The sequence below is a fragment of the Macrotis lagotis genome, chromosome X (genome assembly GCF_037893015.1).
Source record: "Macrotis lagotis isolate mMagLag1 chromosome X, bilby.v1.9.chrom.fasta, whole genome shotgun sequence".
NCBI classification, from domain to species: Eukaryota; Metazoa; Chordata; class Mammalia; order Peramelemorphia; family Peramelidae; genus Macrotis; species Macrotis lagotis.
In genome coordinates this window covers 344340109-344350284 of record NC_133666.1, presented here as the reverse complement: position 1 = coordinate 344350284, position 10176 = coordinate 344340109, and the positions used below count along the sequence as shown (strand labels likewise).

At 29.3% G+C, this 10176-nt stretch overlaps 1 protein-coding gene across 1 annotated transcript in view; it reads left to right on the top strand.

Annotated features, from left to right (window-relative positions):
* SEMA5A (semaphorin 5A) overlaps positions 1-10176 on the top strand; it is a 712145-nt gene that overhangs the window by 640452 nt on the left and 61517 nt on the right. The gene's annotated exons all lie outside the window — the stretch shown is intronic.

Here is a 10176-nt window from a genome sequence, read left to right as displayed (position 1 = left end):
AGCAGTCTGGCTGATCACTCTATAAAGCATGTTATCTAATGGCAAATCATTTTTCTAAAATGCTATCACCTAGTTAGTACATTGACCTTTCTTCCATACCACTAGCATGAGGAGTATTGACATAAGGTTATAATTCAAAAAATCACATATTGTTGTTATAGAAGGAACACTGGAGAACTCCCATTCCAGTCTTCTCACCTCAAAGTTGAGGAAGCTGAAAACCAGAGAGATGATTTAAACTAATTAAGTTTTTTGTCTAGAAAAGATCTTAGAGATAATTTTAGCTAATCCCCTCTTTAAAAAAAAACAAGAACAGATTTAGATATGAAATTATATGCTCAAGGTCACACATGCAATATGTAATTTAGTCTGGACTTGAACTATCTCCTTCATGATTGAATATATTATTTAGAATACAATTCATTGAAGAAAATGCAAGGGAAGCTCAAAACTTTCAATGGATGTGTTACAATCTCATTCCAAGCTTTGGGTCCCTGTTTTGTTTGATAGATTCTTTATGATAGTTTGATTGTTGTAGAATTCTTAGCTAATATACATATATATATATATATATATATATATATATATATATATACGTATATATATATACATATATATATGTATATATATATGTATATATATATATATATATATATATATATATATATGTAGTGTCAACATTGCTACCTGGTTCTTGGTTGACTTGTCATCAATTTTCAATAAAAATTCTAACTTACATATATTGCTTTAAATTGTATTTGCTTGATGTTAATGTATAAAAATACAAAGAAAAGTTTGTAAATACTATTATTATTCAGTGATATTAACTCTGTTTGAGCTTCATTTATTGAATCAATCCAACCTTTTTCCATTAAAGATTTTATATATTTTTTACAATTTTCCCCCAATCTTACTTCGCTCCCCCTACCCCCCACAGAAGGCAATTTGTCAGTCTTTACATTGTTTCCATGTTATAGATTGATCCAAATTGAGTATGATGAGAGAGAAATCATATCCTTAAGTGAGAAATATAAAGTATAAGAGATAACAAGATAAGACAATAAGAAATCAGTTTTCAACCTTTTTAATATTTCATGAATTTATTTTTCTTTGTTAAAAATGGATAGTATAAACAAATTGAAGCTCTTAATACTTGTGGTAAACATGAATCAGAGAAGTCACAAGTACTTCAAGGCAGTGTGAAAATGAGGAGAAATTAATACTGCTTCCTGCGAACCCTGTTCCTCATTTTCCTGGTTTTATATTAAAATAAAGTTTATATAAATTCTTTCTTTATTTCTCATGTAATTGATTAGTTCCAAAAAAGTTATATATAGATGCAGATATATAAAATGTTTTTCCATAAAATACTGTTGAAATTTGAAAGATGGATTAAAGTAATGCATTTCTTCATGGAAAAGTATATAAAAAAGCCTAAAATTTCAAATTTGACTATTAGGGGTTTTTTCCTTTTTATTTTATTAAACACAATTGAAATATGGGTTGCAAATCCTATAAAGATAACTTTGTTGACAAAATTCAAATGTGCTATAGTAATAAAGAATAAATAGTTTTCTATCATGACAAACACTGTGTGATTCTAAGTCTCAAATCCTTCACTCAGACACTGGCAAGTTGAGAGGTGGGTGAAGTGAACATCAGTAATATTTGTCATCACACTTATAACCTTACCATCATACAAGCTGTCCAAGTGTCTAAGATTGATTTCTTAGCCAGCCTAATTGGCAGCAACCCTTAGCTATCAGAGAACAATACTAAGTAACCTTGTTGAATTTATGGCATTTATCTACTTCATCTTTTACATTCATTTATTCTCTAAGCATCCTACTGATTTTTATAAATTATTATTATGTGATGTCATCTGGCTCTTCATAGAAGATGATGTAAGTAAGTCAGCTATTTCCCATCCTTGCACATATTAAGTTGAGGAGCATCATTTTAAATAGTCTTTACACTATTTATGTAGTTAATAGAAAAACTCAATTCCTTTCCTTCAAGATTGATGGAATAAAAAAGAGAAAAGATAGCTGGTTATGGGTTTGTTAGTTATCGCTGTTTTGGGGTGTTTCTTTAATTTTAAACCAAGGCTTAACAGGGATTCCTTTTTTTCTTCTTAAAATAGACATCTTCTGTTCTGATCAAATAATTAGGATTCTTTATTTTTGGTTTTCTTGAATTTTGATCACTAGGCTATATACAGTTATGTGAACAATGCAAGTTGGTTGTATTTTCAAGATTGTATATGACTTTTATTTAATCTTTGTTTTAATATATCCTAAAAAGAGAGATCATTAGTGGTATCCCTATCCTAAAGTTGAAGAAATGGACAAAGAAGTTATATGACTTTCTATGGCAACTCAGCTAAATAGCAGTAGAGTATAAATTTAAACTGAATTTATATTTCAGGATGCCTGCATTTATATTTCTAAACTCATCAGCTTCTCCAAATTATGATATGTGTCCATTATTTTCAAAATATTATAGATGTGACCTCAAATATATGTCCATGTATCTACATATACATATATTTCATATATATAAAATCATATGTAAATTTTTAGACTTGTACAATTCCACTGCAGTAAAACCTATATATACTAGGGTAATTGGAATAAAATTCATTTTTGTTTTGGTTTTAAGAAAAGTATTTTAAAGTAGAAAGATGAAAATCTCTGCACTTTGGTTTGAAATTAAACAAAACAATAAAAGGGGCTTATAAAATTTTATGCTTTAGCATTTGGTTTATTTCCAAGATAAAATCCAAAAGATTCCCCATGAATGAGTGACTAAATAAATGATAAATTACTTATTAAACACTATGTGTCAGACACTGTGCTAAGGTTGGAGATAACAAGGTGAGCAAATTCAATATTCTCTTCCCTCATATTCTAATAGGTGGATATAAGACAGAACTAGAAAATGGGAGAAGCAGGGGAACAGTGTACCAATTAGCATGATTTGGAAAACCCAGGGAGTAAAATTCTGAGTGACTCAAGGTTAAAGATCACCTAACAGGCTAGTATATGGGGGGTAGAGCTCAGAATTCTTGTGAAAGAGAGAGTAAGAAAATAAAGCCAATTCCATTCCTCCAAACAAACCCAACTCTTCTCCTGGGCAGCAAGATGAACCAGTATGATCTTTAGGTATGTGGAAGGTTTCTATTTTTATTAGCTAATATTTCATGTTCTATGTGTAGGAGCTAAGATTTCTTAATCTGGTTTGGAGAAATCAAGGATATCTGCATAATCACCAGCAAATTCAGAAGTCATCTAATTGCTGTAAATATAGACATGGAATTCATATATCTGTCAGATCTTGCCAGGTAATGGGTATCCTATTTGCCCAGTGCAAATGATTCATGTGTGTTTCGAAAATACCATTCACATATCATGTCATCATTGGCATAGTTATCCAATAAGTGGAGCAATATGGAATTAATTGATATTTGATAATAATTGTTACTTATATCAAAATGTGTTTGGTTTGGTACTTTTCTTTTTGGGGGAGGGGGGTTGCAAGGAAGTGGAGTTAAGTGACTTGCCCAAGATCACATAGCTAGGTAATTATTAAATGTCTGAGGCCTAATTTGAACTCAGGTCCTGCTGACTCCAGAACTGGTGCTCTATCCACTGTGCCACCTAGCTGCCCCAGATTTTGGTACTTTTCAAAAAATAATTAAATTATTACTTCTGGGCATTGGAAACATATAATTTAACACATTCTATTACACTTTTGCTTTCAAATGTTTTGAATTTATATTTTAAAATATTATGTTGAAAGGAAAATTTCTTCAAATATTTTTGATCAAATAAGACCAAATCTAACACTATCATAATGAAAATTCAAACTTTAGTTTCACTTGCTTCTTAATTAAGAGATTATAAATATATTAAAGAGGTTAAAGAGACATGCCATTTTTTTAGAGTCTTGAATACATAGAATAGATTTATTATCTACAAATTGAATGAGACTATTAAGAAGGGGATCAAAAGTAGAGGTTCAGCAAATGTTTTATGAAATTTATATCATACATTTCAGAATCAAATATGAAAAAAGATACAGAGAAATATTGGAAATAAAGGGAGTGAAGTGTAATTGCAAGAATCAACTAATCAAAATATTGCCTTGAAGATATATATAGTTTCAATAACTGGATTTGGTAGTTTACATCTGATGTCCACTACATGAACATTATATTTACAATAAGAAATCATGTACAGCATAGATTTAGCCATTTTAAACCAAAATCTTCTCATTGTTTTCTTCCATCTCTGGATAAATTAACTTTAATAACTGAAAATTTAATTGAAATGAGAGTTTTTCTAGAATATAGACTTTGTGTACGAAAATGATTCCCACACATTCCCTTAGTATTTCATTGTTAATTATATTTTTAATAAAAATCTTTGCAGTGGGCACTGAAATTTCAAAAAGAAGCATTCTCTCAAATATGCTATTTTAAGCTAAACAATTATTCATTTTCACATCTGCTTTATAGACTTTTGAGAAAAACAAGTTCCACCCATCTCAAGCATACACTTTTTGATGGTTGCAATAAATAAGACAAGTTTACTTGCTTTGAAAAGAGAACAAGTGAGTAGGCTACCCAAAAATATATTCACTTTATTGAAAATTGTATGATTAATGTTGAATGTCTAATAATGGAAGATCTGATAGGAGCTACTAGGGATTCAGGGAATCATATGAAAATATCTTCCATCCACTGGCTAGTAGTATTGAAGAATCCTGCAGAGAGCAACTATTCTGCCCATCCAGACTTAATTTTGTTTCAGTGGTTGGAAATTATATACCTATTCAAATATTTTTTGTAAAAGTCTTGAACACATTTTATTTAGTCAGTATTATCCCTGATACTCTTAATATGATAATTAGCAGAGCATGTGCTTAGATGACCTCAATCCTTAAATTTATTAATGAGATTTGAGATATCTGTTAGCACAATGTTCCTTAGTTCCTTTATAATTCCATGCTTTGAAGAAGTGACTGTCTCAAACTGAAAACGCATCCGTGTGCCAATTCATTTTAATTCCCAGGGCCTCTTTTCCTCAATAAGAAGAATTAATGACCTCATAGGCTCACTGTGAGTTTCAAATTAGATAATGTGTTCAGAGTGATTTGAAGCAAAAAAACGTAGAGTAAGCTAACATTAATTGTTGCATGGCACTTATCTTGCTCTATGATGTAATGATAGTACCATGAGGTCATTGTTTTTGTTTTGCGTTATGGTAATATTTATTTCTACCTCATTATGCTTTTCAAATCTATAACCTAATGACACTAGATGATATTAACATTGAATAATGTGATTTTTGATGACTGCTTTATTAGTAATGTGGAATGTGGAATAGATAATAGAAATTAACACATTAAAAAATTGTTTCAGACTAAGGAAAGGATTTTTTGGTCTAATTTCTCTCTTGTATTGATATGACTTGTGCTTTCATATTTTACTATTTTAAGTTGTATTGGCAAATGCCATTGACAATCAATAATAATAATAATAACACTGGGTCTATACATATACTTGGATATATACTAGATGATTTTTTTGTAACATTATAGGATTAGAACTAGAACACATCAGACCTAATTCTGAGTATAGTACAATTTCATTCCACATTCAGTTTCCAGATCATATGGTATAGAAAAAGTAAATGAGAAGTATATTGACAGTTACTATAAAGTGTTTGAGTAAAAATCTCATCATATATTCTGGAACATTAAATTAGAATCTATGTTCTGAAAAAATTAGGGAAATTAAGTTCTCCCTTTAAATTAATTCAATTACTGAAACAAAGTCATTAATAGCCTAGTATTTGCAAAGTGGCCTGAACAAAGCAAAGCTGTATAAAGATGTTTTCAAGGGATTGCAATCTAGCTGTAGAGAAAATAGAATTGCACATATATTTAAAATGTAGTTAAATTTTTTTAAATTAGTCATTTTTTCTTTTCAAGTTATCATTCTTTTACATGGACATGCATAAAGTTTTAATTGATATTCGCCAAAGAAAAAGAGATTGCTTAAGCAGAAGTTTAGTGGGAGAATTTGGCAATGAATTTGACATCATATATTTCATACTCTATAATTTTCCTAGAGAGATCAAATGCTCTGTCTTATAATAAACTTTTTTCTGACAAAAAAACCAAAATATTTACTTATATTGGAAAATGTTTTGTTTGTGTTACACTTTAGCTTCAGAGTTTTAACAGGTTCTATCATTTCTTGTAATTTCAACCTGATATTTCCACTGGTATTACTCTACTCATCTAATTTTAGTTGTTAAAACATTTCATAAGCAATAATAATTTTCAGAGCAACTTGGAATTAACTAAAGAAAGAGTAACAGATGTTGGAAAATGCAAAATGTTTTTAAAACACTGAATTTTCATCACAGATGCTTTAGTTTTTTTTTTCCTTTCCCAAGTGTTCTTGGCTTGGACAGAGTTTGCTATTCTTTCAGTAATGAGTAAGCTAAAGCATTCTGAAATCTCGGGACTACTTTCAGAGATCTTTTTTACTCTAAGAATGAAGAGAACCTTTTTCTATAATTAACTTAAAATTGAAAGTCTACAAATGGAATCATGTCTGAATTCAAAATTCTTTATAAATATAGTTACCAAGATTGCTTAGCCACAATCAAAACATAATTCACAACACCTGATAAAGCAAAACCATAGCCATAGCTGCATTTCAGCGCAAAGAACAGAACACACATTTTTTTCATCATGACTTCTAGAATCAACTTTACTGTCAATATCTCATGGAATTTATTTGGGATGGAAATGGGTGTGCACCAGAGAATCTTGAGGACAACATTGGCTACAATTATATCTTGGCATGAACAAAGAGCATCAACATACTACTATTTGACATCTTGTAGCTAAAAGGAGAAACATTTTTGTACATTTGTATATCCTAATACCATCAAGTTTGTCCCCGAAGCAACTTAAGTGTCATATTATTTAAGAAAATTACAGAGGCAGAAAGATGGAAATTGTTAAATCATTCAGTCTCTGCATCTGGAGCTGCAAGCCTATTGAAATGCAAAAGACAAAGGAAAGAAGGAGGGTGTGTGTGACAGCTGGAAAACAGATGTCAGCAAGGAATACTTTGATCATTCAGAGTCAACTATGGATATATGGTTTATCTGATTGATTACATTTCACTTACTACAATTATGATTAAGTTGTATCATTCTTAAGTAATTTTTAAAAATGAAAAAAATCACCTTTGGTCAAAAGTTGGGAAGGGGCACTTTTTTCAATCACCACATTCGGCTTCATTTGATGTTCTAAGTTAAATGAATTAATTGTATTAACTAATGGAAATGAAAATTTTAATTTCTCTTTGAATACATTTTTGAAGCATTTGAGGAATAAAAGAATAAAAGTTTGGAGGATGAAGCATTTGAAGAATCAAATTATTAATTTATTTGAGAGTGAATTAATAAGGAATTCATTAGAGGATTGATTATATGTGGTCTAAATATTCTTTTTAATGTTCTAGGTGATGTTTTCTTATCCATTTGTTATTTCCTCATAGTAACTAGTAGAAAACAATGGTAAAGCTATTTATTTTAAATATGTGTATTAAATCATTATTTTTCTTAAATTTATATTGTGCATATTACTACTATAATACTCCCACTGAATAAAAAAACCTCATTATATACATCATCATGATTTTTTCTAATGTAAATTTTTATTATATCTCCCTAAATCAAGGCAAAAATACTGCCTTCTGTACTTTTTTATCCTTTGTAATTCTTATCCATGTTTTCCTTCAACTCCTTCATAAAGATTTTCTTGAAGCTCTAGAGGTCTTTCTCTAGTTCTTTTTTTAATATCAAAAAAATACCAGTTCACTGACTTCAAAGTGTCCATTATTTCTCCTTCTCATTAAATTATTTCAGTATCACTTTTTTCAGTTATATTTTCAATAGTGTTTTGATACCATTTTTCATGAACAAATTATTCTTTAACATATTTCTTGTCTATCATACATCTTTTCTTTGCCTTTTGAGTTACATATAATTTTAAATCTTTAAAGATCATAGTATTTCTTGATTCAAAACCTTATAGAGATAGAAGCATGCTGCTTTTAAAGAGACATATTTTTATCAGGCAGCAATTTGAATAGACTATACAGATTCCAAAATGTGATCTATCTCAGTACCCTCTTCCTATTCAATTTGTGTTCCAGCTTATTCAATGTTTATCCAAGATTCACATATTTCTGGGATATTTAATGCAACAGGATGTATAAGATCTGATTTCTAGTTTTTTTCTCTTATCTTTTCTGTGACAGGTGAACATCTTGGGCAAATATCTTCCAATTTAACAGCTCACTTGTTCTCTATATGGAGTGGATTATTAAACATGATTGTAATAGCATATATGATTTGGACTTATATGTTTGTAAGATTTTGTCTAAGAAAAACAGACTGCATTTTGTTCTCTCAGGTTAATGTTTTCTTAAAATCAATAGATTTTATTCAGACTAACTATAAGGTTATGCTCTAGTGTCAAAATTGCCTAGAGAAAATATGTTTTGGTGAATTTTCTGTAGAGATGATAATTCTTATTTAATAGGCATTTTTGTCACAAAGTGTTAAATGTTTTCTTTCTCATTTCTTTTTCTATGTATACTATGTGTATTTTTTCTTTTGAAATTTTTTGATATTCTTCAAGATTTCTAATGAACCATGGATTAGGTATAAGACATTGTCTTCTCCTCTGTAGATCTCTTCTCCTTTCTAAATACAATTTTCATTCCTTATCAAAGTACATTTTGGACAGACAATGATAGGAGAATCCAAATGTGATGATTCCTCTAACTTTGAAAATGAAAACAAATAGACCTAAAAAAAAAAATTCTGGTAAAATGTTTCATTTCACATCTGCTTATTGTTTATCTCCTAATTTAAGTTTTTTTCTCATCTGTAAAATGAAAGGACAACTAAATGCTTTTAAAGTTCTTTCCAACTGTGAATTCTGTAATTCTATTATCATCAGCACAGTCTCAGGAAAATTGGTCTAGTTGAACCTTATATTTCTTATTGTCTTGTTTTCTCCTCAATTTTTTTACTGTTTTGTTTCATGAATACTGTTCATAAATCTTCCAAAATATTATTGAAGCAAAAAAGTTATGAAAATTATGCATCAATAAGTTGATTAAAGCATAATACTTAAAGTGATTCTTTTTAGAATTTTATAGTTTCTTTAGCCATGGGTTCCAACAGAATAACCTTTAGTTTATCAATTCCTATTGTATTTCTAATAATTACCTTTGTAATATCTCCTCCTTATTTCAATGTGTTCTGTGATATGTAGGTTGAAGAGAAAATATCAAGTATAAATTACAATGTCAAAGCAAGTTAAAACTATCATATCAATTAGATAATATGTGATAATAACTGATGTTAGTGATAGAACTTTTCACAGCTACCTTTTTCAGTTGACTTTTTCTTTTAATATTTAAATTTAAATGATTTGAACCCAGGAAATGTTCACAGGTTTAGTACAAATTTCGCTACTAATTCAGTGTTTTCATGATCTGTCTTCTCATCTAAATTCACTATCTCTCCTCATTACATAAGATATATTAAAATATGCTCATCTAAAGAGAATTATATTTTTATGAGAAAATGACTGTCTGTAAGTTGTACAGATTTTATTTGAGTTTATGAAGACTTATAGGATATCAGTCATGGTATTAACTAAAGCCTTTTAGGTTTTAGTTTATTGAATTCTTTATAGTTTGAGAAAATAAGATAGTTGTGGGGGGGATAAAATTTAGATTTCCGTATAACAAGGAGATGGGATAAGTGGTATCTCTATGTGTGATGATCATTTCAAATTTTTTATAATTTTATCCATCAGGATTTTATATCTCATTGAGGTGATCACTTTTGGGATGAGACTTGATTATTCACAGGAGGGAATGAATAGAGGATGGAAATAGTTCCTTCAATTCAAAAAATGTAAATAAAAGTATATATTTAAATTAGTATAAGTGCATATATATTCAGAAAAGTCTTTCCTCTTCTTTTTTAAAAATTTATTTATTTACTTTCATCTGTATGCACATGTATATTTTTAACTTACAAATTTTCCTTCCACCCTCTCTTCCTA